The 18,644-nt window shown below is 52.2% G+C and overlaps 92 non-coding genes and 2 pseudogenes across 92 annotated transcripts; all 94 read left to right on the forward strand.

Annotated features, from left to right (window-relative positions):
• The first annotated feature begins 43 nt into the window (after nucleotides 1-43).
• Nucleotides 44-162, forward strand: LOC147659860 (5S ribosomal RNA). Its single transcript, XR_015306734.1, has one exon. It is a non-coding gene; the product is annotated as a 5S ribosomal RNA (ribosomal RNA).
• Nucleotides 163-236: 74 nt separating this feature from the next.
• LOC147659861 (5S ribosomal RNA) lies at nucleotides 237-355 on the forward strand. Its single transcript, XR_015306752.1, has one exon. It is a non-coding gene; the product is annotated as a 5S ribosomal RNA (ribosomal RNA).
• An 80-nt stretch (nucleotides 356-435) lies between these two features.
• LOC147659862 (5S ribosomal RNA) lies at nucleotides 436-554 on the forward strand. The gene has a single exon (XR_015306753.1). It is a non-coding gene; the product is annotated as a 5S ribosomal RNA (ribosomal RNA).
• An 80-nt stretch (nucleotides 555-634) lies between these two features.
• LOC147659863 (5S ribosomal RNA) lies at nucleotides 635-753 on the forward strand. The gene has a single exon (XR_015306754.1). It is a non-coding gene; the product is annotated as a 5S ribosomal RNA (ribosomal RNA).
• An 80-nt stretch (nucleotides 754-833) lies between these two features.
• Nucleotides 834-952, forward strand: LOC147659864 (5S ribosomal RNA). The gene has a single exon (XR_015306755.1). It is a non-coding gene; the product is annotated as a 5S ribosomal RNA (ribosomal RNA).
• An 80-nt stretch (nucleotides 953-1,032) lies between these two features.
• Nucleotides 1,033-1,150, forward strand: LOC147659865 (5S ribosomal RNA). Its single transcript, XR_015306708.1, has one exon. It is a non-coding gene; the product is annotated as a 5S ribosomal RNA (ribosomal RNA).
• Nucleotides 1,151-1,230: 80 nt separating this feature from the next.
• Nucleotides 1,231-1,349, forward strand: LOC147659866 (5S ribosomal RNA). The gene has a single exon (XR_015306756.1). It is a non-coding gene; the product is annotated as a 5S ribosomal RNA (ribosomal RNA).
• An 80-nt stretch (nucleotides 1,350-1,429) lies between these two features.
• On the forward strand, nucleotides 1,430-1,548 carry LOC147659867 (5S ribosomal RNA). Its single transcript, XR_015306757.1, has one exon. It is a non-coding gene; the product is annotated as a 5S ribosomal RNA (ribosomal RNA).
• Nucleotides 1,549-1,628: 80 nt separating this feature from the next.
• On the forward strand, nucleotides 1,629-1,747 carry LOC147659868 (5S ribosomal RNA). The gene has a single exon (XR_015306758.1). It is a non-coding gene; the product is annotated as a 5S ribosomal RNA (ribosomal RNA).
• An 80-nt stretch (nucleotides 1,748-1,827) lies between these two features.
• LOC147659869 (5S ribosomal RNA) lies at nucleotides 1,828-1,946 on the forward strand. The gene has a single exon (XR_015306759.1). It is a non-coding gene; the product is annotated as a 5S ribosomal RNA (ribosomal RNA).
• Nucleotides 1,947-2,026: 80 nt separating this feature from the next.
• On the forward strand, nucleotides 2,027-2,145 carry LOC147659870 (5S ribosomal RNA). The gene has a single exon (XR_015306760.1). It is a non-coding gene; the product is annotated as a 5S ribosomal RNA (ribosomal RNA).
• Nucleotides 2,146-2,225: 80 nt separating this feature from the next.
• Nucleotides 2,226-2,344, forward strand: LOC147659871 (5S ribosomal RNA). Its single transcript, XR_015306762.1, has one exon. It is a non-coding gene; the product is annotated as a 5S ribosomal RNA (ribosomal RNA).
• Nucleotides 2,345-2,424: 80 nt separating this feature from the next.
• On the forward strand, nucleotides 2,425-2,543 carry LOC147659872 (5S ribosomal RNA). Its single transcript, XR_015306763.1, has one exon. It is a non-coding gene; the product is annotated as a 5S ribosomal RNA (ribosomal RNA).
• An 80-nt stretch (nucleotides 2,544-2,623) lies between these two features.
• Nucleotides 2,624-2,742, forward strand: LOC147659873 (5S ribosomal RNA). The gene has a single exon (XR_015306764.1). It is a non-coding gene; the product is annotated as a 5S ribosomal RNA (ribosomal RNA).
• An 80-nt stretch (nucleotides 2,743-2,822) lies between these two features.
• Nucleotides 2,823-2,941, forward strand: LOC147659874 (5S ribosomal RNA). Its single transcript, XR_015306765.1, has one exon. It is a non-coding gene; the product is annotated as a 5S ribosomal RNA (ribosomal RNA).
• Nucleotides 2,942-3,021: 80 nt separating this feature from the next.
• Nucleotides 3,022-3,140, forward strand: LOC147659875 (5S ribosomal RNA). The gene has a single exon (XR_015306766.1). It is a non-coding gene; the product is annotated as a 5S ribosomal RNA (ribosomal RNA).
• Nucleotides 3,141-3,220: 80 nt separating this feature from the next.
• LOC147659876 (5S ribosomal RNA) lies at nucleotides 3,221-3,339 on the forward strand. The gene has a single exon (XR_015306767.1). It is a non-coding gene; the product is annotated as a 5S ribosomal RNA (ribosomal RNA).
• Nucleotides 3,340-3,419: 80 nt separating this feature from the next.
• LOC147659877 (5S ribosomal RNA) lies at nucleotides 3,420-3,538 on the forward strand. Its single transcript, XR_015306768.1, has one exon. It is a non-coding gene; the product is annotated as a 5S ribosomal RNA (ribosomal RNA).
• Nucleotides 3,539-3,618: 80 nt separating this feature from the next.
• LOC147659878 (5S ribosomal RNA) lies at nucleotides 3,619-3,737 on the forward strand. The gene has a single exon (XR_015306769.1). It is a non-coding gene; the product is annotated as a 5S ribosomal RNA (ribosomal RNA).
• Nucleotides 3,738-3,817: 80 nt separating this feature from the next.
• Nucleotides 3,818-3,936, forward strand: LOC147659879 (5S ribosomal RNA). Its single transcript, XR_015306770.1, has one exon. It is a non-coding gene; the product is annotated as a 5S ribosomal RNA (ribosomal RNA).
• Nucleotides 3,937-4,016: 80 nt separating this feature from the next.
• LOC147659880 (5S ribosomal RNA) lies at nucleotides 4,017-4,135 on the forward strand. Its single transcript, XR_015306771.1, has one exon. It is a non-coding gene; the product is annotated as a 5S ribosomal RNA (ribosomal RNA).
• An 80-nt stretch (nucleotides 4,136-4,215) lies between these two features.
• On the forward strand, nucleotides 4,216-4,334 carry LOC147659881 (5S ribosomal RNA). The gene has a single exon (XR_015306773.1). It is a non-coding gene; the product is annotated as a 5S ribosomal RNA (ribosomal RNA).
• Nucleotides 4,335-4,414: 80 nt separating this feature from the next.
• Nucleotides 4,415-4,533, forward strand: LOC147659882 (5S ribosomal RNA). The gene has a single exon (XR_015306774.1). It is a non-coding gene; the product is annotated as a 5S ribosomal RNA (ribosomal RNA).
• Nucleotides 4,534-4,613: 80 nt separating this feature from the next.
• LOC147659883 (5S ribosomal RNA) lies at nucleotides 4,614-4,732 on the forward strand. Its single transcript, XR_015306775.1, has one exon. It is a non-coding gene; the product is annotated as a 5S ribosomal RNA (ribosomal RNA).
• An 80-nt stretch (nucleotides 4,733-4,812) lies between these two features.
• On the forward strand, nucleotides 4,813-4,931 carry LOC147659884 (5S ribosomal RNA). Its single transcript, XR_015306776.1, has one exon. It is a non-coding gene; the product is annotated as a 5S ribosomal RNA (ribosomal RNA).
• Nucleotides 4,932-5,011: 80 nt separating this feature from the next.
• On the forward strand, nucleotides 5,012-5,130 carry LOC147659885 (5S ribosomal RNA). Its single transcript, XR_015306777.1, has one exon. It is a non-coding gene; the product is annotated as a 5S ribosomal RNA (ribosomal RNA).
• Nucleotides 5,131-5,210: 80 nt separating this feature from the next.
• Nucleotides 5,211-5,329, forward strand: LOC147659886 (5S ribosomal RNA). The gene has a single exon (XR_015306778.1). It is a non-coding gene; the product is annotated as a 5S ribosomal RNA (ribosomal RNA).
• An 80-nt stretch (nucleotides 5,330-5,409) lies between these two features.
• On the forward strand, nucleotides 5,410-5,528 carry LOC147659887 (5S ribosomal RNA). The gene has a single exon (XR_015306779.1). It is a non-coding gene; the product is annotated as a 5S ribosomal RNA (ribosomal RNA).
• An 80-nt stretch (nucleotides 5,529-5,608) lies between these two features.
• LOC147659888 (5S ribosomal RNA) lies at nucleotides 5,609-5,727 on the forward strand. Its single transcript, XR_015306780.1, has one exon. It is a non-coding gene; the product is annotated as a 5S ribosomal RNA (ribosomal RNA).
• Nucleotides 5,728-5,807: 80 nt separating this feature from the next.
• Nucleotides 5,808-5,926, forward strand: LOC147659889 (5S ribosomal RNA). The gene has a single exon (XR_015306781.1). It is a non-coding gene; the product is annotated as a 5S ribosomal RNA (ribosomal RNA).
• An 80-nt stretch (nucleotides 5,927-6,006) lies between these two features.
• Nucleotides 6,007-6,125, forward strand: LOC147659890 (5S ribosomal RNA). Its single transcript, XR_015306782.1, has one exon. It is a non-coding gene; the product is annotated as a 5S ribosomal RNA (ribosomal RNA).
• An 80-nt stretch (nucleotides 6,126-6,205) lies between these two features.
• On the forward strand, nucleotides 6,206-6,324 carry LOC147659891 (5S ribosomal RNA). The gene has a single exon (XR_015306784.1). It is a non-coding gene; the product is annotated as a 5S ribosomal RNA (ribosomal RNA).
• Nucleotides 6,325-6,404: 80 nt separating this feature from the next.
• Nucleotides 6,405-6,523, forward strand: LOC147659892 (5S ribosomal RNA). The gene has a single exon (XR_015306785.1). It is a non-coding gene; the product is annotated as a 5S ribosomal RNA (ribosomal RNA).
• Nucleotides 6,524-6,603: 80 nt separating this feature from the next.
• Nucleotides 6,604-6,722, forward strand: LOC147659893 (5S ribosomal RNA). Its single transcript, XR_015306786.1, has one exon. It is a non-coding gene; the product is annotated as a 5S ribosomal RNA (ribosomal RNA).
• An 80-nt stretch (nucleotides 6,723-6,802) lies between these two features.
• Nucleotides 6,803-6,921, forward strand: LOC147659894 (5S ribosomal RNA). Its single transcript, XR_015306787.1, has one exon. It is a non-coding gene; the product is annotated as a 5S ribosomal RNA (ribosomal RNA).
• An 80-nt stretch (nucleotides 6,922-7,001) lies between these two features.
• LOC147659895 (5S ribosomal RNA) lies at nucleotides 7,002-7,120 on the forward strand. Its single transcript, XR_015306788.1, has one exon. It is a non-coding gene; the product is annotated as a 5S ribosomal RNA (ribosomal RNA).
• Nucleotides 7,121-7,200: 80 nt separating this feature from the next.
• LOC147659896 (5S ribosomal RNA) lies at nucleotides 7,201-7,319 on the forward strand. Its single transcript, XR_015306789.1, has one exon. It is a non-coding gene; the product is annotated as a 5S ribosomal RNA (ribosomal RNA).
• An 80-nt stretch (nucleotides 7,320-7,399) lies between these two features.
• Nucleotides 7,400-7,518, forward strand: LOC147659897 (5S ribosomal RNA). Its single transcript, XR_015306790.1, has one exon. It is a non-coding gene; the product is annotated as a 5S ribosomal RNA (ribosomal RNA).
• Nucleotides 7,519-7,598: 80 nt separating this feature from the next.
• LOC147659898 (5S ribosomal RNA) lies at nucleotides 7,599-7,717 on the forward strand. The gene has a single exon (XR_015306791.1). It is a non-coding gene; the product is annotated as a 5S ribosomal RNA (ribosomal RNA).
• An 80-nt stretch (nucleotides 7,718-7,797) lies between these two features.
• Nucleotides 7,798-7,916, forward strand: LOC147659899 (5S ribosomal RNA). The gene has a single exon (XR_015306792.1). It is a non-coding gene; the product is annotated as a 5S ribosomal RNA (ribosomal RNA).
• An 80-nt stretch (nucleotides 7,917-7,996) lies between these two features.
• LOC147659900 (5S ribosomal RNA) lies at nucleotides 7,997-8,115 on the forward strand. Its single transcript, XR_015306793.1, has one exon. It is a non-coding gene; the product is annotated as a 5S ribosomal RNA (ribosomal RNA).
• An 80-nt stretch (nucleotides 8,116-8,195) lies between these two features.
• Nucleotides 8,196-8,314, forward strand: LOC147659901 (5S ribosomal RNA). The gene has a single exon (XR_015306795.1). It is a non-coding gene; the product is annotated as a 5S ribosomal RNA (ribosomal RNA).
• An 80-nt stretch (nucleotides 8,315-8,394) lies between these two features.
• Nucleotides 8,395-8,513, forward strand: LOC147659902 (5S ribosomal RNA). The gene has a single exon (XR_015306796.1). It is a non-coding gene; the product is annotated as a 5S ribosomal RNA (ribosomal RNA).
• Nucleotides 8,514-8,593: 80 nt separating this feature from the next.
• On the forward strand, nucleotides 8,594-8,712 carry LOC147659903 (5S ribosomal RNA). The gene has a single exon (XR_015306797.1). It is a non-coding gene; the product is annotated as a 5S ribosomal RNA (ribosomal RNA).
• Nucleotides 8,713-8,792: 80 nt separating this feature from the next.
• LOC147659904 (5S ribosomal RNA) lies at nucleotides 8,793-8,911 on the forward strand. Its single transcript, XR_015306798.1, has one exon. It is a non-coding gene; the product is annotated as a 5S ribosomal RNA (ribosomal RNA).
• Nucleotides 8,912-8,991: 80 nt separating this feature from the next.
• Nucleotides 8,992-9,110, forward strand: LOC147659905 (5S ribosomal RNA). The gene has a single exon (XR_015306799.1). It is a non-coding gene; the product is annotated as a 5S ribosomal RNA (ribosomal RNA).
• Nucleotides 9,111-9,190: 80 nt separating this feature from the next.
• On the forward strand, nucleotides 9,191-9,309 carry LOC147659906 (5S ribosomal RNA). Its single transcript, XR_015306801.1, has one exon. It is a non-coding gene; the product is annotated as a 5S ribosomal RNA (ribosomal RNA).
• Nucleotides 9,310-9,389: 80 nt separating this feature from the next.
• Nucleotides 9,390-9,508, forward strand: LOC147659907 (5S ribosomal RNA). The gene has a single exon (XR_015306802.1). It is a non-coding gene; the product is annotated as a 5S ribosomal RNA (ribosomal RNA).
• Nucleotides 9,509-9,588: 80 nt separating this feature from the next.
• Nucleotides 9,589-9,707, forward strand: LOC147659908 (5S ribosomal RNA). The gene has a single exon (XR_015306803.1). It is a non-coding gene; the product is annotated as a 5S ribosomal RNA (ribosomal RNA).
• An 80-nt stretch (nucleotides 9,708-9,787) lies between these two features.
• On the forward strand, nucleotides 9,788-9,906 carry LOC147659909 (5S ribosomal RNA). Its single transcript, XR_015306804.1, has one exon. It is a non-coding gene; the product is annotated as a 5S ribosomal RNA (ribosomal RNA).
• An 80-nt stretch (nucleotides 9,907-9,986) lies between these two features.
• LOC147659910 (5S ribosomal RNA) lies at nucleotides 9,987-10,105 on the forward strand. The gene has a single exon (XR_015306805.1). It is a non-coding gene; the product is annotated as a 5S ribosomal RNA (ribosomal RNA).
• An 80-nt stretch (nucleotides 10,106-10,185) lies between these two features.
• Nucleotides 10,186-10,304, forward strand: LOC147659911 (5S ribosomal RNA). The gene has a single exon (XR_015306807.1). It is a non-coding gene; the product is annotated as a 5S ribosomal RNA (ribosomal RNA).
• Nucleotides 10,305-10,385: 81 nt separating this feature from the next.
• On the forward strand, nucleotides 10,386-10,504 carry LOC147659912 (5S ribosomal RNA). The gene has a single exon (XR_015306808.1). It is a non-coding gene; the product is annotated as a 5S ribosomal RNA (ribosomal RNA).
• An 80-nt stretch (nucleotides 10,505-10,584) lies between these two features.
• LOC147659913 (5S ribosomal RNA) lies at nucleotides 10,585-10,703 on the forward strand. Its single transcript, XR_015306809.1, has one exon. It is a non-coding gene; the product is annotated as a 5S ribosomal RNA (ribosomal RNA).
• Nucleotides 10,704-10,783: 80 nt separating this feature from the next.
• LOC147659914 (5S ribosomal RNA) lies at nucleotides 10,784-10,902 on the forward strand. Its single transcript, XR_015306810.1, has one exon. It is a non-coding gene; the product is annotated as a 5S ribosomal RNA (ribosomal RNA).
• Nucleotides 10,903-10,982: 80 nt separating this feature from the next.
• LOC147659915 (5S ribosomal RNA) lies at nucleotides 10,983-11,101 on the forward strand. The gene has a single exon (XR_015306811.1). It is a non-coding gene; the product is annotated as a 5S ribosomal RNA (ribosomal RNA).
• Nucleotides 11,102-11,181: 80 nt separating this feature from the next.
• On the forward strand, nucleotides 11,182-11,301 carry LOC147659916 (5S ribosomal RNA). The gene has a single exon (XR_015306693.1). It is a non-coding gene; the product is annotated as a 5S ribosomal RNA (ribosomal RNA).
• Nucleotides 11,302-11,382: 81 nt separating this feature from the next.
• LOC147659917 (5S ribosomal RNA) lies at nucleotides 11,383-11,501 on the forward strand. Its single transcript, XR_015306812.1, has one exon. It is a non-coding gene; the product is annotated as a 5S ribosomal RNA (ribosomal RNA).
• A 79-nt stretch (nucleotides 11,502-11,580) lies between these two features.
• LOC147659918 (5S ribosomal RNA) lies at nucleotides 11,581-11,699 on the forward strand. The gene has a single exon (XR_015306813.1). It is a non-coding gene; the product is annotated as a 5S ribosomal RNA (ribosomal RNA).
• Nucleotides 11,700-11,779: 80 nt separating this feature from the next.
• Nucleotides 11,780-11,898, forward strand: LOC147659919 (5S ribosomal RNA). Its single transcript, XR_015306814.1, has one exon. It is a non-coding gene; the product is annotated as a 5S ribosomal RNA (ribosomal RNA).
• An 81-nt stretch (nucleotides 11,899-11,979) lies between these two features.
• On the forward strand, nucleotides 11,980-12,098 carry LOC147659920 (5S ribosomal RNA). Its single transcript, XR_015306815.1, has one exon. It is a non-coding gene; the product is annotated as a 5S ribosomal RNA (ribosomal RNA).
• An 80-nt stretch (nucleotides 12,099-12,178) lies between these two features.
• LOC147659921 (5S ribosomal RNA) lies at nucleotides 12,179-12,297 on the forward strand. The gene has a single exon (XR_015306816.1). It is a non-coding gene; the product is annotated as a 5S ribosomal RNA (ribosomal RNA).
• An 81-nt stretch (nucleotides 12,298-12,378) lies between these two features.
• On the forward strand, nucleotides 12,379-12,497 carry LOC147659922 (5S ribosomal RNA). Its single transcript, XR_015306818.1, has one exon. It is a non-coding gene; the product is annotated as a 5S ribosomal RNA (ribosomal RNA).
• An 80-nt stretch (nucleotides 12,498-12,577) lies between these two features.
• On the forward strand, nucleotides 12,578-12,696 carry LOC147659923 (5S ribosomal RNA). The gene has a single exon (XR_015306819.1). It is a non-coding gene; the product is annotated as a 5S ribosomal RNA (ribosomal RNA).
• Nucleotides 12,697-12,776: 80 nt separating this feature from the next.
• Nucleotides 12,777-12,895, forward strand: LOC147659924 (5S ribosomal RNA). The gene has a single exon (XR_015306820.1). It is a non-coding gene; the product is annotated as a 5S ribosomal RNA (ribosomal RNA).
• Nucleotides 12,896-12,976: 81 nt separating this feature from the next.
• LOC147659925 (5S ribosomal RNA) lies at nucleotides 12,977-13,095 on the forward strand. Its single transcript, XR_015306821.1, has one exon. It is a non-coding gene; the product is annotated as a 5S ribosomal RNA (ribosomal RNA).
• An 80-nt stretch (nucleotides 13,096-13,175) lies between these two features.
• LOC147659926 (5S ribosomal RNA) lies at nucleotides 13,176-13,294 on the forward strand. The gene has a single exon (XR_015306714.1). It is a non-coding gene; the product is annotated as a 5S ribosomal RNA (ribosomal RNA).
• An 80-nt stretch (nucleotides 13,295-13,374) lies between these two features.
• Nucleotides 13,375-13,482, forward strand: LOC147659927 (5S ribosomal RNA; annotated as a pseudogene).
• An 80-nt stretch (nucleotides 13,483-13,562) lies between these two features.
• Nucleotides 13,563-13,681, forward strand: LOC147659928 (5S ribosomal RNA). The gene has a single exon (XR_015306822.1). It is a non-coding gene; the product is annotated as a 5S ribosomal RNA (ribosomal RNA).
• An 80-nt stretch (nucleotides 13,682-13,761) lies between these two features.
• Nucleotides 13,762-13,880, forward strand: LOC147659929 (5S ribosomal RNA). The gene has a single exon (XR_015306823.1). It is a non-coding gene; the product is annotated as a 5S ribosomal RNA (ribosomal RNA).
• An 80-nt stretch (nucleotides 13,881-13,960) lies between these two features.
• Nucleotides 13,961-14,079, forward strand: LOC147659930 (5S ribosomal RNA). Its single transcript, XR_015306824.1, has one exon. It is a non-coding gene; the product is annotated as a 5S ribosomal RNA (ribosomal RNA).
• Nucleotides 14,080-14,159: 80 nt separating this feature from the next.
• Nucleotides 14,160-14,278, forward strand: LOC147659931 (5S ribosomal RNA). Its single transcript, XR_015306825.1, has one exon. It is a non-coding gene; the product is annotated as a 5S ribosomal RNA (ribosomal RNA).
• An 80-nt stretch (nucleotides 14,279-14,358) lies between these two features.
• Nucleotides 14,359-14,477, forward strand: LOC147659932 (5S ribosomal RNA). Its single transcript, XR_015306826.1, has one exon. It is a non-coding gene; the product is annotated as a 5S ribosomal RNA (ribosomal RNA).
• An 80-nt stretch (nucleotides 14,478-14,557) lies between these two features.
• LOC147659933 (5S ribosomal RNA) lies at nucleotides 14,558-14,676 on the forward strand. Its single transcript, XR_015306602.1, has one exon. It is a non-coding gene; the product is annotated as a 5S ribosomal RNA (ribosomal RNA).
• Nucleotides 14,677-14,756: 80 nt separating this feature from the next.
• On the forward strand, nucleotides 14,757-14,875 carry LOC147659934 (5S ribosomal RNA). The gene has a single exon (XR_015306705.1). It is a non-coding gene; the product is annotated as a 5S ribosomal RNA (ribosomal RNA).
• Nucleotides 14,876-14,955: 80 nt separating this feature from the next.
• Nucleotides 14,956-15,074, forward strand: LOC147659935 (5S ribosomal RNA). The gene has a single exon (XR_015306702.1). It is a non-coding gene; the product is annotated as a 5S ribosomal RNA (ribosomal RNA).
• Nucleotides 15,075-15,154: 80 nt separating this feature from the next.
• On the forward strand, nucleotides 15,155-15,273 carry LOC147659936 (5S ribosomal RNA). The gene has a single exon (XR_015306662.1). It is a non-coding gene; the product is annotated as a 5S ribosomal RNA (ribosomal RNA).
• Nucleotides 15,274-15,349: 76 nt separating this feature from the next.
• LOC147659937 (5S ribosomal RNA) lies at nucleotides 15,350-15,468 on the forward strand. The gene has a single exon (XR_015306827.1). It is a non-coding gene; the product is annotated as a 5S ribosomal RNA (ribosomal RNA).
• An 80-nt stretch (nucleotides 15,469-15,548) lies between these two features.
• Nucleotides 15,549-15,667, forward strand: LOC147659938 (5S ribosomal RNA). Its single transcript, XR_015306685.1, has one exon. It is a non-coding gene; the product is annotated as a 5S ribosomal RNA (ribosomal RNA).
• Nucleotides 15,668-15,747: 80 nt separating this feature from the next.
• LOC147659939 (5S ribosomal RNA) lies at nucleotides 15,748-15,866 on the forward strand. The gene has a single exon (XR_015306829.1). It is a non-coding gene; the product is annotated as a 5S ribosomal RNA (ribosomal RNA).
• An 80-nt stretch (nucleotides 15,867-15,946) lies between these two features.
• On the forward strand, nucleotides 15,947-16,065 carry LOC147659940 (5S ribosomal RNA). The gene has a single exon (XR_015306830.1). It is a non-coding gene; the product is annotated as a 5S ribosomal RNA (ribosomal RNA).
• An 80-nt stretch (nucleotides 16,066-16,145) lies between these two features.
• LOC147659941 (5S ribosomal RNA) lies at nucleotides 16,146-16,264 on the forward strand. The gene has a single exon (XR_015306831.1). It is a non-coding gene; the product is annotated as a 5S ribosomal RNA (ribosomal RNA).
• Nucleotides 16,265-16,344: 80 nt separating this feature from the next.
• Nucleotides 16,345-16,453, forward strand: LOC147659942 (5S ribosomal RNA; annotated as a pseudogene).
• Nucleotides 16,454-16,533: 80 nt separating this feature from the next.
• LOC147659943 (5S ribosomal RNA) lies at nucleotides 16,534-16,652 on the forward strand. The gene has a single exon (XR_015306641.1). It is a non-coding gene; the product is annotated as a 5S ribosomal RNA (ribosomal RNA).
• Nucleotides 16,653-16,732: 80 nt separating this feature from the next.
• On the forward strand, nucleotides 16,733-16,851 carry LOC147659944 (5S ribosomal RNA). Its single transcript, XR_015306554.1, has one exon. It is a non-coding gene; the product is annotated as a 5S ribosomal RNA (ribosomal RNA).
• An 80-nt stretch (nucleotides 16,852-16,931) lies between these two features.
• LOC147659945 (5S ribosomal RNA) lies at nucleotides 16,932-17,050 on the forward strand. The gene has a single exon (XR_015306832.1). It is a non-coding gene; the product is annotated as a 5S ribosomal RNA (ribosomal RNA).
• An 80-nt stretch (nucleotides 17,051-17,130) lies between these two features.
• LOC147659946 (5S ribosomal RNA) lies at nucleotides 17,131-17,249 on the forward strand. The gene has a single exon (XR_015306561.1). It is a non-coding gene; the product is annotated as a 5S ribosomal RNA (ribosomal RNA).
• Nucleotides 17,250-17,329: 80 nt separating this feature from the next.
• Nucleotides 17,330-17,448, forward strand: LOC147659947 (5S ribosomal RNA). The gene has a single exon (XR_015306833.1). It is a non-coding gene; the product is annotated as a 5S ribosomal RNA (ribosomal RNA).
• Nucleotides 17,449-17,528: 80 nt separating this feature from the next.
• Nucleotides 17,529-17,647, forward strand: LOC147659948 (5S ribosomal RNA). The gene has a single exon (XR_015306588.1). It is a non-coding gene; the product is annotated as a 5S ribosomal RNA (ribosomal RNA).
• A 76-nt stretch (nucleotides 17,648-17,723) lies between these two features.
• On the forward strand, nucleotides 17,724-17,842 carry LOC147659949 (5S ribosomal RNA). The gene has a single exon (XR_015306834.1). It is a non-coding gene; the product is annotated as a 5S ribosomal RNA (ribosomal RNA).
• Nucleotides 17,843-17,921: 79 nt separating this feature from the next.
• Nucleotides 17,922-18,040, forward strand: LOC147659950 (5S ribosomal RNA). Its single transcript, XR_015306599.1, has one exon. It is a non-coding gene; the product is annotated as a 5S ribosomal RNA (ribosomal RNA).
• Nucleotides 18,041-18,119: 79 nt separating this feature from the next.
• LOC147659951 (5S ribosomal RNA) lies at nucleotides 18,120-18,238 on the forward strand. Its single transcript, XR_015306835.1, has one exon. It is a non-coding gene; the product is annotated as a 5S ribosomal RNA (ribosomal RNA).
• A 79-nt stretch (nucleotides 18,239-18,317) lies between these two features.
• LOC147659952 (5S ribosomal RNA) lies at nucleotides 18,318-18,436 on the forward strand. Its single transcript, XR_015306653.1, has one exon. It is a non-coding gene; the product is annotated as a 5S ribosomal RNA (ribosomal RNA).
• Nucleotides 18,437-18,516: 80 nt separating this feature from the next.
• Nucleotides 18,517-18,635, forward strand: LOC147659953 (5S ribosomal RNA). Its single transcript, XR_015306836.1, has one exon. It is a non-coding gene; the product is annotated as a 5S ribosomal RNA (ribosomal RNA).
• Nucleotides 18,636-18,644: the final 9 nt, after the last annotated feature.

Below are 18,644 nucleotides of genomic sequence, written 5' to 3' on the forward strand. Positions count from 1 at the left end.
CTGAGCGAAGAAAGCTAAGAGGCCCAAAACCAGTGCTCCTAGAGCCTACGGCCATACCACCCTGAAAGCACCTGATCTCGTCCGATCTCAGAAGTTAAGCAGGGTCGGGCCTGGTTAGTACCTGGATGGGAGACCGCCTGGGAATACCAGGTGCTGTTTTTTTTTCAGAGTGGTTTGCTTGCTTGTACTGAAGCTGAGCGAAGAAAGCTAAGAGGCCCAAAACCAGTGCTCCTAGAGCCTACGGCCATACCACCCTGAAAGCACCTGATCTCGTCCGATCTCAGAAGTTAAGCAGGGTCGGGCCTGGTTAGTACCTGGATGGGAGACCGCCTGGGAATACCAGGTGCTGTAGGCTTTTTTTTTTCAGAGTGGTTTGCTTGCTTGTACTGAAGCTGAGCGAAGAAAGCTAAGAGGCCCAAAACCAGTGCTCCTAGAGCCTACGGCCATACCACCCTGAAAGCACCTGATCTCGTCCGATCTCAGAAGTTAAGCAGGGTCGGGCCTGGTTAGTACCTGGATGGGAGACCGCCTGGGAATACCAGGTGCTGTAGGCTTTTTTTTTTCAGAGTGGTTTGCTTGCTTGTACTGAAGCTGAGCGAAGAAAGCTAAGAGGCCCAAAACCAGTGCTCCTAGAGCCTACGGCCATACCACCCTGAAAGCACCTGATCTCGTCCGATCTCAGAAGTTAAGCAGGGTCGGGCCTGGTTAGTACCTGGATGGGAGACCGCCTGGGAATACCAGGTGCTGTAGGCTTTTTTTTTTCAGAGTGGTTTGCTTGCTTGTACTGAAGCTGAGCGAAGAAAGCTAAGAGGCCCAAAACCAGTGCTCCTAGAGCCTACGGCCATACCACCCTGAAAGCACCTGATCTCGTCCGATCTCAGAAGTTAAGCAGGGTCGGGCCTGGTTAGTACCTGGATGGGAGACCGCCTGGGAATACCAGGTGCTGTAGGCTTTTTTTTTTCAGAGTGGTTTGCTTGCTTGTACTGAAGCTGAGCGAAGAAAGCTAAGAGGCCCAAAACCAGTGCTCCTAGAGCCTACGGCCATACCACCCTGAAAGCACCTGATCTCGCCGATCTCAGAAGTTAAGCAGGGTCGGGCCTGGTTAGTACCTGGATGGGAGACCGCCTGGGAATACCAGGTGCTGTAGGCTTTTTTTTTTCAGAGTGGTTTGCTTGCTTGTACTGAAGCTGAGCGAAGAAAGCTAAGAGGCCCAAAACCAGTGCTCCTAGAGCCTACGGCCATACCACCCTGAAAGCACCTGATCTCGTCCGATCTCAGAAGTTAAGCAGGGTCGGGCCTGGTTAGTACCTGGATGGGAGACCGCCTGGGAATACCAGGTGCTGTAGGCTTTTTTTTTTCAGAGTGGTTTGCTTGCTTGTACTGAAGCTGAGCGAAGAAAGCTAAGAGGCCCAAAACCAGTGCTCCTAGAGCCTACGGCCATACCACCCTGAAAGCACCTGATCTCGTCCGATCTCAGAAGTTAAGCAGGGTCGGGCCTGGTTAGTACCTGGATGGGAGACCGCCTGGGAATACCAGGTGCTGTAGGCTTTTTTTTTTCAGAGTGGTTTGCTTGCTTGTACTGAAGCTGAGCGAAGAAAGCTAAGAGGCCCAAAACCAGTGCTCCTAGAGCCTACGGCCATACCACCCTGAAAGCACCTGATCTCGTCCGATCTCAGAAGTTAAGCAGGGTCGGGCCTGGTTAGTACCTGGATGGGAGACCGCCTGGGAATACCAGGTGCTGTAGGCTTTTTTTTTTCAGAGTGGTTTGCTTGCTTGTACTGAAGCTGAGCGAAGAAAGCTAAGAGGCCCAAAACCAGTGCTCCTAGAGCCTACGGCCATACCACCCTGAAAGCACCTGATCTCGTCCGATCTCAGAAGTTAAGCAGGGTCGGGCCTGGTTAGTACCTGGATGGGAGACCGCCTGGGAATACCAGGTGCTGTAGGCTTTTTTTTTTCAGAGTGGTTTGCTTGCTTGTACTGAAGCTGAGCGAAGAAAGCTAAGAGGCCCAAAACCAGTGCTCCTAGAGCCTACGGCCATACCACCCTGAAAGCACCTGATCTCGTCCGATCTCAGAAGTTAAGCAGGGTCGGGCCTGGTTAGTACCTGGATGGGAGACCGCCTGGGAATACCAGGTGCTGTAGGCTTTTTTTTTTCAGAGTGGTTTGCTTGCTTGTACTGAAGCTGAGCGAAGAAAGCTAAGAGGCCCAAAACCAGTGCTCCTAGAGCCTACGGCCATACCACCCTGAAAGCACCTGATCTCGTCCGATCTCAGAAGTTAAGCAGGGTCGGGCCTGGTTAGTACCTGGATGGGAGACCGCCTGGGAATACCAGGTGCTGTAGGCTTTTTTTTTTCAGAGTGGTTTGCTTGCTTGTACTGAAGCTGAGCGAAGAAAGCTAAGAGGCCCAAAACCAGTGCTCCTAGAGCCTACGGCCATACCACCCTGAAAGCACCTGATCTCGTCCGATCTCAGAAGTTAAGCAGGGTCGGGCCTGGTTAGTACCTGGATGGGAGACCGCCTGGGAATACCAGGTGCTGTAGGCTTTTTTTTTTCAGAGTGGTTTGCTTGCTTGTACTGAAGCTGAGCGAAGAAAGCTAAGAGGCCCAAAACCAGTGCTCCTAGAGCCTACGGCCATACCACCCTGAAAGCACCTGATCTCGTCCGATCTCAGAAGTTAAGCAGGGTCGGGCCTGGTTAGTACCTGGATGGGAGACCGCCTGGGAATACCAGGTGCTGTAGGCTTTTTTTTTTCAGAGTGGTTTGCTTGCTTGTACTGAAGCTGAGCGAAGAAAGCTAAGAGGCCCAAAACCAGTGCTCCTAGAGCCTACGGCCATACCACCCTGAAAGCACCTGATCTCGTCCGATCTCAGAAGTTAAGCAGGGTCGGGCCTGGTTAGTACCTGGATGGGAGACCGCCTGGGAATACCAGGTGCTGTAGGCTTTTTTTTTTCAGAGTGGTTTGCTTGCTTGTACTGAAGCTGAGCGAAGAAAGCTAAGAGGCCCAAAACCAGTGCTCCTAGAGCCTACGGCCATACCACCCTGAAAGCACCTGATCTCGTCCGATCTCAGAAGTTAAGCAGGGTCGGGCCTGGTTAGTACCTGGATGGGAGACCGCCTGGGAATACCAGGTGCTGTAGGCTTTTTTTTTTCAGAGTGGTTTGCTTGCTTGTACTGAAGCTGAGCGAAGAAAGCTAAGAGGCCCAAAACCAGTGCTCCTAGAGCCTACGGCCATACCACCCTGAAAGCACCTGATCTCGTCCGATCTCAGAAGTTAAGCAGGGTCGGGCCTGGTTAGTACCTGGATGGGAGACCGCCTGGGAATACCAGGTGCTGTAGGCTTTTTTTTTTCAGAGTGGTTTGCTTGCTTGTACTGAAGCTGAGCGAAGAAAGCTAAGAGGCCCAAAACCAGTGCTCCTAGAGCCTACGGCCATACCACCCTGAAAGCACCTGATCTCGTCCGATCTCAGAAGTTAAGCAGGGTCGGGCCTGGTTAGTACCTGGATGGGAGACCGCCTGGGAATACCAGGTGCTGTAGGCTTTTTTTTTTCAGAGTGGTTTGCTTGCTTGTACTGAAGCTGAGCGAAGAAAGCTAAGAGGCCCAAAACCAGTGCTCCTAGAGCCTACGGCCATACCACCCTGAAAGCACCTGATCTCGTCCGATCTCAGAAGTTAAGCAGGGTCGGGCCTGGTTAGTACCTGGATGGGAGACCGCCTGGGAATACCAGGTGCTGTAGGCTTTTTTTTTTCAGAGTGGTTTGCTTGCTTGTACTGAAGCTGAGCGAAGAAAGCTAAGAGGCCCAAAACCAGTGCTCCTAGAGCCTACGGCCATACCACCCTGAAAGCACCTGATCTCGTCCGATCTCAGAAGTTAAGCAGGGTCGGGCCTGGTTAGTACCTGGATGGGAGACCGCCTGGGAATACCAGGTGCTGTAGGCTTTTTTTTTTCAGAGTGGTTTGCTTGCTTGTACTGAAGCTGAGCGAAGAAAGCTAAGAGGCCCAAAACCAGTGCTCCTAGAGCCTACGGCCATACCACCCTGAAAGCACCTGATCTCGTCCGATCTCAGAAGTTAAGCAGGGTCGGGCCTGGTTAGTACCTGGATGGGAGACCGCCTGGGAATACCAGGTGCTGTAGGCTTTTTTTTTTCAGAGTGGTTTGCTTGCTTGTACTGAAGCTGAGCGAAGAAAGCTAAGAGGCCCAAAACCAGTGCTCCTAGAGCCTACGGCCATACCACCCTGAAAGCACCTGATCTCGTCCGATCTCAGAAGTTAAGCAGGGTCGGGCCTGGTTAGTACCTGGATGGGAGACCGCCTGGGAATACCAGGTGCTGTAGGCTTTTTTTTTTCAGAGTGGTTTGCTTGCTTGTACTGAAGCTGAGCGAAGAAAGCTAAGAGGCCCAAAACCAGTGCTCCTAGAGCCTACGGCCATACCACCCTGAAAGCACCTGATCTCGTCCGATCTCAGAAGTTAAGCAGGGTCGGGCCTGGTTAGTACCTGGATGGGAGACCGCCTGGGAATACCAGGTGCTGTAGGCTTTTTTTTTTCAGAGTGGTTTGCTTGCTTGTACTGAAGCTGAGCGAAGAAAGCTAAGAGGCCCAAAACCAGTGCTCCTAGAGCCTACGGCCATACCACCCTGAAAGCACCTGATCTCGTCCGATCTCAGAAGTTAAGCAGGGTCGGGCCTGGTTAGTACCTGGATGGGAGACCGCCTGGGAATACCAGGTGCTGTAGGCTTTTTTTTTTCAGAGTGGTTTGCTTGCTTGTACTGAAGCTGAGCGAAGAAAGCTAAGAGGCCCAAAACCAGTGCTCCTAGAGCCTACGGCCATACCACCCTGAAAGCACCTGATCTCGTCCGATCTCAGAAGTTAAGCAGGGTCGGGCCTGGTTAGTACCTGGATGGGAGACCGCCTGGGAATACCAGGTGCTGTAGGCTTTTTTTTTTCAGAGTGGTTTGCTTGCTTGTACTGAAGCTGAGCGAAGAAAGCTAAGAGGCCCAAAACCAGTGCTCCTAGAGCCTACGGCCATACCACCCTGAAAGCACCTGATCTCGTCCGATCTCAGAAGTTAAGCAGGGTCGGGCCTGGTTAGTACCTGGATGGGAGACCGCCTGGGAATACCAGGTGCTGTAGGCTTTTTTTTTTCAGAGTGGTTTGCTTGCTTGTACTGAAGCTGAGCGAAGAAAGCTAAGAGGCCCAAAACCAGTGCTCCTAGAGCCTACGGCCATACCACCCTGAAAGCACCTGATCTCGTCCGATCTCAGAAGTTAAGCAGGGTCGGGCCTGGTTAGTACCTGGATGGGAGACCGCCTGGGAATACCAGGTGCTGTAGGCTTTTTTTTTTCAGAGTGGTTTGCTTGCTTGTACTGAAGCTGAGCGAAGAAAGCTAAGAGGCCCAAAACCAGTGCTCCTAGAGCCTACGGCCATACCACCCTGAAAGCACCTGATCTCGTCCGATCTCAGAAGTTAAGCAGGGTCGGGCCTGGTTAGTACCTGGATGGGAGACCGCCTGGGAATACCAGGTGCTGTAGGCTTTTTTTTTTCAGAGTGGTTTGCTTGCTTGTACTGAAGCTGAGCGAAGAAAGCTAAGAGGCCCAAAACCAGTGCTCCTAGAGCCTACGGCCATACCACCCTGAAAGCACCTGATCTCGTCCGATCTCAGAAGTTAAGCAGGGTCGGGCCTGGTTAGTACCTGGATGGGAGACCGCCTGGGAATACCAGGTGCTGTAGGCTTTTTTTTTTCAGAGTGGTTTGCTTGCTTGTACTGAAGCTGAGCGAAGAAAGCTAAGAGGCCCAAAACCAGTGCTCCTAGAGCCTACGGCCATACCACCCTGAAAGCACCTGATCTCGTCCGATCTCAGAAGTTAAGCAGGGTCGGGCCTGGTTAGTACCTGGATGGGAGACCGCCTGGGAATACCAGGTGCTGTAGGCTTTTTTTTTTCAGAGTGGTTTGCTTGCTTGTACTGAAGCTGAGCGAAGAAAGCTAAGAGGCCCAAAACCAGTGCTCCTAGAGCCTACGGCCATACCACCCTGAAAGCACCTGATCTCGTCCGATCTCAGAAGTTAAGCAGGGTCGGGCCTGGTTAGTACCTGGATGGGAGACCGCCTGGGAATACCAGGTGCTGTAGGCTTTTTTTTTTCAGAGTGGTTTGCTTGCTTGTACTGAAGCTGAGCGAAGAAAGCTAAGAGGCCCAAAACCAGTGCTCCTAGAGCCTACGGCCATACCACCCTGAAAGCACCTGATCTCGTCCGATCTCAGAAGTTAAGCAGGGTCGGGCCTGGTTAGTACCTGGATGGGAGACCGCCTGGGAATACCAGGTGCTGTAGGCTTTTTTTTTTCAGAGTGGTTTGCTTGCTTGTACTGAAGCTGAGCGAAGAAAGCTAAGAGGCCCAAAACCAGTGCTCCTAGAGCCTACGGCCATACCACCCTGAAAGCACCTGATCTCGTCCGATCTCAGAAGTTAAGCAGGGTCGGGCCTGGTTAGTACCTGGATGGGAGACCGCCTGGGAATACCAGGTGCTGTAGGCTTTTTTTTTTCAGAGTGGTTTGCTTGCTTGTACTGAAGCTGAGCGAAGAAAGCTAAGAGGCCCAAAACCAGTGCTCCTAGAGCCTACGGCCATACCACCCTGAAAGCACCTGATCTCGTCCGATCTCAGAAGTTAAGCAGGGTCGGGCCTGGTTAGTACCTGGATGGGAGACCGCCTGGGAATACCAGGTGCTGTAGGCTTTTTTTTTTCAGAGTGGTTTGCTTGCTTGTACTGAAGCTGAGCGAAGAAAGCTAAGAGGCCCAAAACCAGTGCTCCTAGAGCCTACGGCCATACCACCCTGAAAGCACCTGATCTCGTCCGATCTCAGAAGTTAAGCAGGGTCGGGCCTGGTTAGTACCTGGATGGGAGACCGCCTGGGAATACCAGGTGCTGTAGGCTTTTTTTTTTCAGAGTGGTTTGCTTGCTTGTACTGAAGCTGAGCGAAGAAAGCTAAGAGGCCCAAAACCAGTGCTCCTAGAGCCTACGGCCATACCACCCTGAAAGCACCTGATCTCGTCCGATCTCAGAAGTTAAGCAGGGTCGGGCCTGGTTAGTACCTGGATGGGAGACCGCCTGGGAATACCAGGTGCTGTAGGCTTTTTTTTTTCAGAGTGGTTTGCTTGCTTGTACTGAAGCTGAGCGAAGAAAGCTAAGAGGCCCAAAACCAGTGCTCCTAGAGCCTACGGCCATACCACCCTGAAAGCACCTGATCTCGTCCGATCTCAGAAGTTAAGCAGGGTCGGGCCTGGTTAGTACCTGGATGGGAGACCGCCTGGGAATACCAGGTGCTGTAGGCTTTTTTTTTTCAGAGTGGTTTGCTTGCTTGTACTGAAGCTGAGCGAAGAAAGCTAAGAGGCCCAAAACCAGTGCTCCTAGAGCCTACGGCCATACCACCCTGAAAGCACCTGATCTCGTCCGATCTCAGAAGTTAAGCAGGGTCGGGCCTGGTTAGTACCTGGATGGGAGACCGCCTGGGAATACCAGGTGCTGTAGGCTTTTTTTTTTCAGAGTGGTTTGCTTGCTTGTACTGAAGCTGAGCGAAGAAAGCTAAGAGGCCCAAAACCAGTGCTCCTAGAGCCTACGGCCATACCACCCTGAAAGCACCTGATCTCGTCCGATCTCAGAAGTTAAGCAGGGTCGGGCCTGGTTAGTACCTGGATGGGAGACCGCCTGGGAATACCAGGTGCTGTAGGCTTTTTTTTTTCAGAGTGGTTTGCTTGCTTGTACTGAAGCTGAGCGAAGAAAGCTAAGAGGCCCAAAACCAGTGCTCCTAGAGCCTACGGCCATACCACCCTGAAAGCACCTGATCTCGTCCGATCTCAGAAGTTAAGCAGGGTCGGGCCTGGTTAGTACCTGGATGGGAGACCGCCTGGGAATACCAGGTGCTGTAGGCTTTTTTTTTTCAGAGTGGTTTGCTTGCTTGTACTGAAGCTGAGCGAAGAAAGCTAAGAGGCCCAAAACCAGTGCTCCTAGAGCCTACGGCCATACCACCCTGAAAGCACCTGATCTCGTCCGATCTCAGAAGTTAAGCAGGGTCGGGCCTGGTTAGTACCTGGATGGGAGACCGCCTGGGAATACCAGGTGCTGTAGGCTTTTTTTTTTCAGAGTGGTTTGCTTGCTTGTACTGAAGCTGAGCGAAGAAAGCTAAGAGGCCCAAAACCAGTGCTCCTAGAGCCTACGGCCATACCACCCTGAAAGCACCTGATCTCGTCCGATCTCAGAAGTTAAGCAGGGTCGGGCCTGGTTAGTACCTGGATGGGAGACCGCCTGGGAATACCAGGTGCTGTAGGCTTTTTTTTTTCAGAGTGGTTTGCTTGCTTGTACTGAAGCTGAGCGAAGAAAGCTAAGAGGCCCAAAACCAGTGCTCCTAGAGCCTACGGCCATACCACCCTGAAAGCACCTGATCTCGTCCGATCTCAGAAGTTAAGCAGGGTCGGGCCTGGTTAGTACCTGGATGGGAGACCGCCTGGGAATACCAGGTGCTGTAGGCTTTTTTTTTTCAGAGTGGTTTGCTTGCTTGTACTGAAGCTGAGCGAAGAAAGCTAAGAGGCCCAAAACCAGTGCTCCTAGAGCCTACGGCCATACCACCCTGAAAGCACCTGATCTCGTCCGATCTCAGAAGTTAAGCAGGGTCGGGCCTGGTTAGTACCTGGATGGGAGACCGCCTGGGAATACCAGGTGCTGTAGGCTTTTTTTTTTCAGAGTGGTTTGCTTGCTTGTACTGAAGCTGAGCGAAGAAAGCTAAGAGGCCCAAAACCAGTGCTCCTAGAGCCTACGGCCATACCACCCTGAAAGCACCTGATCTCGTCCGATCTCAGAAGTTAAGCAGGGTCGGGCCTGGTTAGTACCTGGATGGGAGACCGCCTGGGAATACCAGGTGCTGTAGGCTTTTTTTTTTCAGAGTGGTTTGCTTGCTTGTACTGAAGCTGAGCGAAGAAAGCTAAGAGGCCCAAAACCAGTGCTCCTAGAGCCTACGGCCATACCACCCTGAAAGCACCTGATCTCGTCCGATCTCAGAAGTTAAGCAGGGTCGGGCCTGGTTAGTACCTGGATGGGAGACCGCCTGGGAATACCAGGTGCTGTAGGCTTTTTTTTTTCAGAGTGGTTTGCTTGCTTGTACTGAAGCTGAGCGAAGAAAGCTAAGAGGCCCAAAACCAGTGCTCCTAGAGCCTACGGCCATACCACCCTGAAAGCACCTGATCTCGTCCGATCTCAGAAGTTAAGCAGGGTCGGGCCTGGTTAGTACCTGGATGGGAGACCGCCTGGGAATACCAGGTGCTGTAGGCTTTTTTTTTTCAGAGTGGTTTGCTTGCTTGTACTGAAGCTGAGCGAAGAAAGCTAAGAGGCCCAAAACCAGTGCTCCTAGAGCCTACGGCCATACCACCCTGAAAGCACCTGATCTCGTCCGATCTCAGAAGTTAAGCAGGGTCGGGCCTGGTTAGTACCTGGATGGGAGACCGCCTGGGAATACCAGGTGCTGTAGGCTTTTTTTTTTCAGAGTGGTTTGCTTGCTTGTACTGAAGCTGAGCGAAGAAAGCTAAGAGGCCCAAAACCAGTGCTCCTAGAGCCTACGGCCATACCACCCTGAAAGCACCTGATCTCGTCCGATCTCAGAAGTTAAGCAGGGTCGGGCCTGGTTAGTACCTGGATGGGAGACCGCCTGGGAATACCAGGTGCTGTAGGCTTTTTTTTTTCAGAGTGGTTTGCTTGCTTGTACTGAAGCTGAGCGAAGAAAGCTAAGAGGCCCAAAACCAGTGCTCCTAGAGCCTACGGCCATACCACCCTGAAAGCACCTGATCTCGTCCGATCTCAGAAGTTAAGCAGGGTCGGGCCTGGTTAGTACCTGGATGGGAGACCGCCTGGGAATACCAGGTGCTGTAGGCTTTTTTTTTTCAGAGTGGTTTGCTTGCTTGTACTGAAGCTGAGCGAAGAAAGCTAAGAGGCCCAAAACCAGTGCTCCTAGAGCCTACGGCCATACCACCCTGAAAGCACCTGATCTCGTCCGATCTCAGAAGTTAAGCAGGGTCGGGCCTGGTTAGTACCTGGATGGGAGACCGCCTGGGAATACCAGGTGCTGTAGGCTTTTTTTTTTCAGAGTGGTTTGCTTGCTTGTACTGAAGCTGAGCGAAGAAAGCTAAGAGGCCCAAAACCAGTGCTCCTAGAGCCTACGGCCATACCACCCTGAAAGCACCTGATCTCGTCCGATCTCAGAAGTTAAGCAGGGTCGGGCCTGGTTAGTACCTGGATGGGAGACCGCCTGGGAATACCAGGTGCTGTAGGCTTTTTTTTTTTCAGAGTGGTTTGCTTGCTTGTACTGAAGCTGAGCGAAGAAAGCTAAGAGGCCCAAAACCAGTGCTCCTAGAGCCTACGGCCATACCACCCTGAAAGCACCTGATCTCGTCCGATCTCAGAAGTTAAGCAGGGTCGGGCCTGGTTAGTACCTGGATGGGAGACCGCCTGGGAATACCAGGTGCTGTAGGCTTTTTTTTTTCAGAGTGGTTTGCTTGCTTGTACTGAAGCTGAGCGAAGAAAGCTAAGAGGCCCAAAACCAGTGCTCCTAGAGCCTACGGCCATACCACCCTGAAAGCACCTGATCTCGTCCGATCTCAGAAGTTAAGCAGGGTCGGGCCTGGTTAGTACCTGGATGGGAGACCGCCTGGGAATACCAGGTGCTGTAGGCTTTTTTTTTTCAGAGTGGTTTGCTTGCTTGTACTGAAGCTGAGCGAAGAAAGCTAAGAGGCCCAAAACCAGTGCTCCTAGAGCCTACGGCCATACCACCCTGAAAGCACCTGATCTCGTCCGATCTCAGAAGTTAAGCAGGGTCGGGCCTGGTTAGTACCTGGATGGGAGACCGCCTGGGAATACCAGGTGCTGTAGGCTTTTTTTTTTCAGAGTGGTTTGCTTGCTTGTACTGAAGCTGAGCGAAGAAAGCTAAGAGGCCCAAAACCAGTGCTCCTAGAGCCTACGGCCATACCACCCTGAAAGCACCTGATCTCGTCCGATCTCAGAAGTTAAGCAGGGTCGGGCCTGGTTAGTACCTGGATGGGAGACCGCCTGGGAATACCAGGTGCTGTAGGCTTTTTTTTTTCAGAGTGGTTTGCTTGCTTGTACTGAAGCTGAGCGAAGAAAGCTAAGAGGCCCAAAACCAGTGCTCCTAGAGCCTACGGCCATACCACCCTGAAAGCACCTGATCTCGTCCGATCTCAGAAGTTAAGCAGGGTCGGGCCTGGTTAGTACCCTGGATGGGAGACCGCCTGGGAATACCAGGTGCTGTAGGCCTTTTTTTTTTCAGAGTGGTTTGCTTGCTTGTACTGAAGCTGAGCGAAGAAAGCTAAGAGGCCCAAAACCAGTGCTCCTAGAGCCTACGGCCATACCACCCTGAAAGCACCTGATCTCGTCCGATCTCAGAAGTTAAGCAGGGTCGGGCCTGGTTAGTACCTGGATGGGAGACCGCCTGGGAATACCAGGTGCTGTAGGCTTTTTTTTTCAGAGTGGTTTGCTTGCTTGTACTGAAGCTGAGCGAAGAAAGCTAAGAGGCCCAAAACCAGTGCTCCTAGAGCCTACGGCCATACCACCCTGAAAGCACCTGATCTCGTCCGATCTCAGAAGTTAAGCAGGGTCGGGCCTGGTTAGTACCTGGATGGGAGACCGCCTGGGAATACCAGGTGCTGTAGGCTTTTTTTTTTCAGAGTGGTTTGCTTGCTTGTACTGAAGCTGAGCGAAGAAAGCTAAGAGGCCCAAAACCAGTGCTCCTAGAGCCTACGGCCATACCACCCTGAAAGCACCTGATCTCGTCCGATCTCAGAAGTTAAGCAGGGTCGGGCCTGGTTAGTACCTGGATGGGAGACCGCCTGGGAATACCAGGTGCTGTAGGCTTTTTTTTTTTCAGAGTGGTTTGCTTGCTTGTACTGAAGCTGAGCGAAGAAAGCTAAGAGGCCCAAAACCAGTGCTCCTAGAGCCTACGGCCATACCACCCTGAAAGCACCTGATCTCGTCCGATCTCAGAAGTTAAGCAGGGTCGGGCCTGGTTAGTACCTGGATGGGAGACCGCCTGGGAATACCAGGTGCTGTAGGCTTTTTTTTTTCAGAGTGGTTTGCTTGCTTGTACTGAAGCTGAGCGAAGAAAGCTAAGAGGCCCAAAACCAGTGCTCCTAGAGCCTACGGCCATACCACCCTGAAAGCACCTGATCTCGTCCGATCTCAGAAGTTAAGCAGGGTCGGGCCTGGTTAGTACCTGGATGGGAGACCGCCTGGGAATACCAGGTGCTGTAGGCTTTTTTTTTTTCAGAGTGGTTTGCTTGCTTGTACTGAAGCTGAGCGAAGAAAGCTAAGAGGCCCAAAACCAGTGCTCCTAGAGCCTACGGCCATACCACCCTGAAAGCACCTGATCTCGTCCGATCTCAGAAGTTAAGCAGGGTCGGGCCTGGTTAGTACCTGGATGGGAGACCGCCTGGGAATACCAGGTGCTGTAGGCTTTTTTTTTTCAGAGTGGTTTGCTTGCTTGTACTGAAGCTGAGCGAAGAAAGCTAAGAGGCCCAAAACCAGTGCTCCTAGAGCCTACGGCCATACCACCCTGAAAGCACCTGATCTCGTCCGATCTCAGAAGTTAAGCAGGGTCGGGCCTGGTTAGTACCTGGATGGGAGACCGCCTGGGAATACCAGGTGCTGTAGGCTTTTTTTTTTCAGAGTGGTTTGCTTGCTTGTACTGAAGCTGAGCGAAGAAAGCTAAGAGGCCCAAAACCAGTGCTCCTAGAGCCTACGGCCATACCACCCTGAAAGCACCTGATCTCGTCCGATCTCAGAAGTTAAGCAGGGTCGGGCCTGGTTAGTACCTGGATGGGAGACCGCCTGGGAATACCAGGTGCTGTAGGCTTTTTTTTTTCAGAGTGGTTTGCTTGCTTGTACTGAAGCTGAGCGAAGAAAGCTAAGAGGCCCCAAAACCAGTGCTCCTAGAGCCTACGGCCATACCACCCTGAAAGCACCTGATCTCGTCCGATCTCAGAAGTTAAGCAGGGTCGGGCCTGGTTAGTACCTGGATGGGAGACCGCCTGGGAATACCAGGTGCTGTAGGCTTTTTTTTTTCAGAGTGGTTTGCTTGCTTGTACTGAAGCTGAGCGAAGAAAGCTAAGAGGCCCAAAACCAGTGCTCCTAGAGCCTACGGCCATACCACCCTGAAAGCACCTGATCTCGTCCGATCTTAGAAGTTAAGCAGGGTCGGGCCTGGTTAGTACCTGGATGGGAGACCGCCTGGGAATACCAGGTGCTTTAGGCTTTTTTTTTTCAGAGTGGTTTGCTTGCTTGTACTGAAGCTGAGCGAAGAAAGCTAAGAGGCCCAAAACCAGTGCTCCTAGAGCCTACGGCCATACCACCCTGAAAGCACCTGATCTCGTCCGATCTCAGAAGTTAAGCAGGGTCGGACCTGGATGGGAGACCGCCTGGGAATACCAGGTGCTGTAGGCTTTTTTTTTTCAGAGTGGTTTGCTTGCTTGTACTGAAGCTGAGCGAAGAAAGCTAAGAGGCTCAAAACCAGTGCTCCTAGAGCCTACGGCCATACCACCCTGAAAGCACCTGATCTCGTCCGATCTCAGAAGTTAAGCAGGGTCGGGCCTGGTTAGTACCTGGATGGGAGACCGCCTGGGAATACCAGGTGCTGTAGGCTTTTTTTTTTCAGAGTGGTTTGCTTGCTTGTACTGAAGCTGAGCGAAGAAAGCTAAGAGGCCCAAAACCAGTGCTCCTAGAGCCTACGGCCATACCACCCTGAAAGCACCTGATCTCGTCCGATCTCAGAAGTTAAGCAGGGTCGGGCCTGGTTAGTACCTGGATGGGAGACCGCCTGGGAATACCAGGTGCTGTAGGCTTTTTTTTTTCAGAGTGGTTTGCTTGCTTGTACTGAAGCTGAGCGAAGAAAGCTAAGAGGCCCAAAACCAGTGCTCCTAGAGCCTACGGCCATACCACCCTGAAAGCACCTGATCTCGTCCGATCTCAGAAGTTAAGCAGGGTCGGGCCTGGTTAGTACCTGGATGGGAGACCGCCTGGGAATACCAGGTGCTGTAGGCTTTTTTTTTTCAGAGTGGTTTGCTTGCTTGTACTGAAGCTGAGCGAAGAAAGCTAAGAGGCCCAAAACCAGTGCTCCTAGAGCCTACGGCCATACCACCCTGAAAGCACCTGATCTCGTCCGATCTCAGAAGTTAAGCAGGGTCGGGCCTGGTTAGTACCTGGATGGGAGACCGCCTGGGAATACCAGGTGCTGTAGGCTTTTTTTTTTCAGAGTGGTTTGCTTGCTTGTACTGAAGCTGAGCGAAGAAAGCTAAGAGGCCCAAAACCAGTGCTCCTAGAGCCTACGGCCATACCACCCTGAAAGCACCTGATCTCGTCCGATCTCAGAAGTTAAGCAGGGTCGGGCCTGGTTAGTACCTGGATGGGAGACCGCCTGGGAATACCAGGTGCTGTAGGCTTTTTTTTTTCAGAGTGGTTTGCTTGCTTGTACTGAAGCTGAGCGAAGAAAGCTAAGAGGCCCAAAACCAGTGCTCCTAGAGCCTACGGCCATACCACCCTGAAAGCACCTGATCTCGTCCGATCTCAGAAGTTAAGCAGGGTCGGGCCTGGTTAGTACCTGGATGGGAGACCGCCTAGGAATACCAGGTGCTGTAGGCTTTTTTTTTTCAGAGTGGTTTGCTTGCTTGTACTGAAGCTGAGCGAAGAAAGCTAAGAGGCCCAAAACCAGTGCTCCTAGAGCCTACGGCCATACCACCCTGAAAGCACCTGATCTCGTCCAATCTCAGAAGTTAAGCAGGGTCGGACCTGGTTAGTACCTGGATGGGAGACCGCCTGGGAATACCAGGTGCTGTAGGCTTTTTTTTTTCAGAGTGGTTTGCTTGCTTGTACTGAAGCTGAGCGAAGAAAGCTAAGAGGCCCAAAACCAGTGCTCCTAGAGCCTAAGGCCATACCACCCTGAAAGCACCTGATCTCGTCTGATCTCAGAAGTTAAGCAGGGTCGGGCCTGGTTAGTACCTGGATGGGAGACCGCCTGGGAATACCAGGTGCTGTAGGCTTTTTTTTTTCAGAGTGGTTTGCTTGCTTGTACTGAAGCTGAGCGAAGAAAGCTAAGAGGCCCAAAACCAGTGCTCCTAGAGCCTACGGCCATACCACCCTGAAAGCACCTGATCTCGTCCGATCTCAGAAGTTAAGCAGGGTCGGGCCTGGTTAGTACCTGTATGGGAGACTGCCTGGGAATACCAGGTGCTGTAGGCTTTTTTTTTTCAGAGTGGTTTGCTTGCACTGAAGCTGAGCGAAGAAAGCTAAGAGGCCCAAAACCAGTGCTCCTAGAGCCTACGGCCATACCACCCTGAAAGCACCTGATCTCGTCCGATCTCAGAAGTTAAGCAGGGTCGGGCCTGGTTAGTACCTGGATGGGAGACCGCCTGGGAATACCAGGTGCTGTAGGCTTTTCTTTTTCAGAGTGGTTTGCTTGCTTGTACTGAAGCTGAGCGAAGAAAGCTAAGAGGCCCAAAACCAGTGCTCCTAGAGCCTATGGCCATACCACCCTGAAAGCACCTGATCTCGTCCGATCTCAGAAGTTAAGCAGGGTCGGGCCTGGTTAGTACCTGGATGGGAGACCGCCTGGGAATACCAGATGCTGTAGGCTTTTTTTTTTCAGAGTGGTTTGCTTGCTTGTACTGAAGCTGAGCGAAGAAAGCTAAGAGGCCCAAAACCAGTGCTCCTAGAGCCTACGGCCATACCACCCTGAAAGCACCTGATCTCGTCCGATCTCAGAAGTTAAGCAGGGTCGGGCCTGGTTAGTACCTGGATGGGAGACCGCCTGGGAATACCAGGTGCTGTAGGCTTTTTTTTTTCAGAGTGGTTTGCTTGCTTGTACTGAAGCTGAGCGAAGAAAGCTAAGAGGCCCAAAACCAGTGCTCCTAGAGCCTACGGCCATACCACCCTGAAAGCACCTGATCTCGTCCGATCTCAGAAGTTAAGCAGGGTCGGGCCTGGTTAGTACCTGGATGGGAGACCGCCTGGGAATACCAGGTGCTGTAGGCTTTTTTTTTTCAGAGTGGTTTGCTTGCTTGTACTGAAGCTGAGCGAAGAAAGCTAAGATGCCCAAAACCAGTGCTCCTAGAGCCTACGGCCATACCACCCTGAAAGCACCTGATCTCGTCCGATCTCAGAAGTTAAGCAGGGTCGGGCCTGGTTAGTACCTGGATGGGAGACCGCCTGGGAATACCAGGTGCTGTAGGCTTTTTTTTTTCAGAGTGGTTTGCTTGCTTGTACTGAAGCTGAGCGAAGAAAGCTAAGAGGCCCAAAACCAGTGCTCCTAGAGCCTACGGCCATACCACCCTGAAAGCACCCGATCTCAGAAGTTAAGCAGGGTCGGGCCTGGTTAGTACCTGGATGGGAGACCGCCTGGGAATACCAGGTGCTGTAGGCTTTTTTTTTTCAGAGTGGTTTGCTTGCTTGTACTGAAGCTGAGCGAAGAAAGCTAAGAGGCCCAAAACCAGTGCTCCTAGAGCCAACGGCCATACCACCCTGAAAGCACCTGATCTCGTTCGATCTCAGAAGTTAAGCAGGGTCGGGCCTGGTTAGTACCTGGATGGGAGACCGCCTGGGAATACCAGGTGCTGTAGGCTTTTTTTTTTCAGAGTGGTTTGCTTGCTTGTACTGAAGCTGAGCGAAGAAAGCTAAGAGGCCCAAAACCAGTGCTCCTAGAGCCTATGGCCATACCACCCTGAAAGCACCTGATCTCGTCCGATCTCAGAAGTTAAGCAGGGTCGGGCCTGGTTAGTACCTGGATGGGAGACCGCCTGGGAATACCAGGTGCTGTAGGCTTTTTTTTTTCAGAGTGGTTTGCTTGCTTGTACTGAAGCTGAGCGAAGAAAGCTAAGAGGCCCAAAACCAGTGCTCCTAGAGCCTACGGCCATACCACCCTGAAAGCACCTGATCTCGTCCGATCTCAGAAGTTAAGCAGGGTCGGGCCTGGTTAGTACCTGGATGGGAGACCGCCTGGGAATACCAGGTGCTGTAGGCTTTTTTTTTTCAGAGTGGTTTGCTTGCTTGTACTGAAGCTGAGCGAAGAAAGCTAAGAGGCCCAAAACCAGTGCTCCTAGAGCCTACGGCCATACCACCCTGAAAGCACCTGATCTCGTCTGATCTCAGAAGTTAAGCAGGGTCGGGCCTGGTTAGTACCTGGATGGGAGACCGCCTGGGAATACCAGGTGCTGTAGGCTTTTTTTTTTCAGAGTGGTTTGCTTGCTTGTACTGAAGCTGAGCGAAGAAAGCTAAGAGGCCCAAAACCAGTGCTCCTAGAGCCTACGGCCATACCACCCTGAAAGCACCTGATCTCGTCCGATCTCAGAAGTTAAGCAGGGTCGGGCCTGGTTAGTACCTGGATGGGAGACCGCCTGGGAATACCAGGTGCTGTAGGCTTTTTTTTTTCAGAGTGGTTTGCTTGCTTGTACTGAAGCTGAGCGAAGAAAGCTAAGAGGCCCAAAACCAGTGCTCCTAGAGCCTACGGCCATACCACCCTGAAAGCACCTGATCTCGTCCGATCTCAGAAGTTAAGCAGGGTCGGGCTTGGTTAGTACCTGGATGGGAGACCGCCTGGGAATACCAGGTGCTGTAGGCTTTTTTTTTTCAGAGTGGTTTGCTTGCACTGAAGCTGAGCGAAGAAAGCTAAGAGGCCCAAAACCAGTGCTCCTAGAGCCTACGGCCATACCACCCTGAAAGCACCTGATCTCGTCCGATCTCAGAAGTTAAGCAGGGTCGGGCCTGGTTAGTACCTGGATGGGAGACCGCCTGGGAATACCAGGTGCTGTAGGCTTTTTTTTTCAGAGTGGTTTGCTTGCTTGTACTGAAGCTGAGCGAAGAAAGCTAAGAGGCCCAAAACCAGTGCTCCTAGAACCTACGGCCATACCACCCTGAAAGCACCTGATCTCGTCCGATCTCAGAAGTTAAGCAGGGTCGGGCCTGGTTAGTACCTGGATGGGAGACCGCCTGGGAATACCAGGTGCTGTAGGCTTTTTTTTTCAGAGTGGTTTGCTTGCTTGTACTGAAGCTGAGCGAAGAAAGCTAAGAGGCCCAAAACCAGTGCTCCTAGAGCCTACGGCCATACCACCCTGAAAGCACCTGATCTCGTCCGATCTCAGAAGTTAAGCAGGGTCGGGCCTGGTTAGTACCTGGATGGGAGACCGCCTGGGAATACCAGGTGCTGTAGGCTTTTTTTTTCAGAGTGGTTTGCTTGCTTGTACTGAAGCTGAGCGAAGAAAGCTAAGAGGCCCAAAACCAGTGCTCCTAGAGCCTACGGCCATACCACCCTGAAAGCACCTGATCTCGTCCGATCTCAGAAGTTAAGCAGGGTCGGGCCTGGTTAGTACCTGCATGGGAGACCGCCTGGGAATACCAGGTGCTGTGGGCTTTTTTTTTTCAGAGTGGTTTGCTTGCTTGTACTGAAGCTGAGCGAAGAAAGCTAAGAGGCCCAAAACCAGTGCTCCTAGAGCCTACGGCCATACCACCCTGAAAGCACCTGATCTCGTCCGATCTCAGAAGTTAAGCAGGGTCGGGCCTGGTTAGTACCTGGATGGGAGACCGCCTGGGAATACCAGGTGCTGTAGGCTTTTTTTTTC

Source organism: Lissotriton vulgaris, unplaced genomic scaffold (assembly GCF_964263255.1).
Source record: "Lissotriton vulgaris unplaced genomic scaffold, aLisVul1.2 SCAFFOLD_3657, whole genome shotgun sequence".
NCBI lineage: Eukaryota > Metazoa > Chordata > Amphibia > Caudata > Salamandridae > Lissotriton > Lissotriton vulgaris.